We start from the raw sequence: 2,632 nt of genomic DNA, 5'->3' as shown, positions 1-2,632 counted from the left end.
TTTTTTTTTTTTTTTCTTTCTCTGCCAGTTTATTCAAAGGAACATCTTATAGCATCACTGTGACTGGAATGCCAGAGATTTGATCAGTGAAACTATATGTTTAAATCCTTAGAGATGGTGATTAGAAAAATGAATCAGCTTCTTGATTTCTAAAAATCCCAGCTCAAACTAACGCATTTTGACATGTAGAACTTTCCTCTTAAATGAGTATAAACTGCAAGTTAAAGGTTAAGCAGCAGTATGTTTTCATACCTTTTAGAAGATAAAATGCACAAATTCTTCTGAAATACAATATTTTCCTGCTTCTCTGAACTCCTAGCATCTATTTTGCAAAGTTTTCTTTTAGTACTAGAAATTTCTTTGTTAAAAAAATTTCTCATGATTTCTCTCCTTTGAAACCAAGGAGAAAGTCTGTAATTCTTCRAATTATACGGGAAAAATATCAGCAAAACCAAGGGTCTGCCATAAGGCTTTTATTGTCTGAGTGTTACAAACTCTCCTTCTACAGCTCAGCATGCTGCTGCTCTGCTGCTGTTTCTATTGTTAAGTGTGTTTTGGCCTGGGTGGCCTTGCCATGTACTCACTTAAACTAATATTGCTCATACCTGAAGATTTAGAGATTTTAACTCTGCCGAAAGTGTGATGCATGATTGTTCTCTTCCACATCTGCTCCTAGTGCAGTGAACCTGTTGTTATTCTGTAATGAGAAAAATATAYCTTTTATTTCAATAGTTTTGTTTTCCCTTAGAAAAGGTGAGATGTATTTCTCCTATACTACAGTCSTATTCTTTTCCACTTTGTTTCGTGTTGCTGTTCTGAATGCTGTCACCCTTATCTTAAAGCAGTCACCCCAACTTTTGCCCACTTCTACCACTTAACTCACATGTTAACTCCTCTTCGAGCTGCCAAAGAGTTATACCCATGAGCTCTAGAGAAGTGTGTGCAGGATCAGAATAATAGCTAGGCCATTTGCAAAGTAACTCAATATCTGCTGTTATGAGAGAGATATCCTTACTCTATGATATAATCCTGACCATATGCAGCCTCACTTATGGAGCACTGCAAACAAYGAAGATTCTTCAGGTGAAATCAGGTGAAACACTTTGCTGTGAAGTCAGAGTAAAATCTCTRGAACAGTCTATGGAAATGCATAAGTGAGCAACTTTTGTGTTCATAGTCTGGAAGACTAGTAAAGCTATACTTGAGCATCCGCTTTGTAATTGTTGCTCATTAAATTYACTGCTGTAGAAGAAATGAAAGCMTTACTGGATAGACCACCRGCTTTAAGACAAAAATAGTTTTCAYGGAGAAGAATATGAATGCAATCACATGGCATAATTKTATCTGGGAATGGCAGCTAAGGTGCCTGAAAAAAAAWTTTCTACCATACAGCTATATGKGTGAAACTTGGTTTTAAAAGACAGTTTTAGGTTGAAAAGATTCATTTGAGCTTATAATTAATGCTGGCAGTAAATGGTACTGATTYTAAGCTGAGTGATGGAGTCAGCATGAGTAAGTGCCTGTATTAGCAAATGCTCTTCTTTCTTGTAACTGAGCCATGACTCATTAGAATTATGGTGTGCTATAAAACTCAATTAGCATTAAAGTATTCTCTCAGGTGATATACATTTTAACAATCCTTTATTAATAGTCACATCCCACAAGTCCATTACAGATTTCAYGGTTTAATTATCTTTTCTCAGTGTTTAGAACCTGTCTGGATTTGTCCATTGCTTGGCAATGAGTAGCAAATTTGTCCAAGTTTTAGTAAGTTTCTGCATGAAGTAGTTTCACATCCTGTTAATATCTGTCTAAATTTTGGCCGTCTGGGCAAACAGATAGTCAGGAATAGCCAGCATGGACTTATGAAGGCTAAATCATGCTTGACGTAATTATTTTCTACATTGAAATGAGGAAGAAAAAGCAGAAAGAGTGGTGTATGAAATATACTTCAATTTTAGCTAGATTTCTTACACCATCTGCCATGGTATTTTCACTTGGAAGCTCACGAAGTACCTACTGGAAATAAGGATAATTAAGTGGACTGAACATTGGCTGGATCTTCATATATAAAATGTAGCAACCATTGGTTGAACTTCTATTTGGTGGCTGGAAAGAAGCACAGTGTGCTCGGGGTCAGTACTGGAGCCCGGGTAATTGAATATCTTTATCCCTGGCCTGTGCCATGACACAGCCTGCACTTTTATCAGACCTGTTGATGACAGCAAATGGGGTGAAATGACTGGCATGCTAAACTCTAAAACTTCAGTCCAGAGAGAACCTGGGAAACTTGAGGCTCAGGAAAACAGARATGTATTAATTTCACCACAAAAGAAATGCAAAGGTAACAGCAGTACAGCTTTTCAAGACTTTGATAGACAAAGCACCAGCTGACTTGAATTGTTGMTGGGCTACCTGAGCAAGAGAGTGGACTAAAGGTGCCTTGGAAATATTCCTTTTACAATTACAAGAATTTTATTTYCATTACTACTAAGTCACCAATGACAAAAAGTGATCTAAAATTTTATGATCAGGGATAATTCTGCTCACAGCATTGCTAGGCAAAGCAATCTCTGTTAATGTGCTGTTGAGTCATCAAATGAGAGACAATTTCCTTTTTGCTAGGACCGGT

Source organism: Malurus melanocephalus, unplaced genomic scaffold (assembly GCF_030028575.1).
Source record: "Malurus melanocephalus ecotype Western Australia unplaced genomic scaffold, MMel_1.1 scaffold_25, whole genome shotgun sequence".
Classification (NCBI taxonomy): Eukaryota; Metazoa; Chordata; class Aves; order Passeriformes; family Maluridae; genus Malurus; species Malurus melanocephalus.
Note: the sequence above shows the minus strand (reverse complement) of the source record.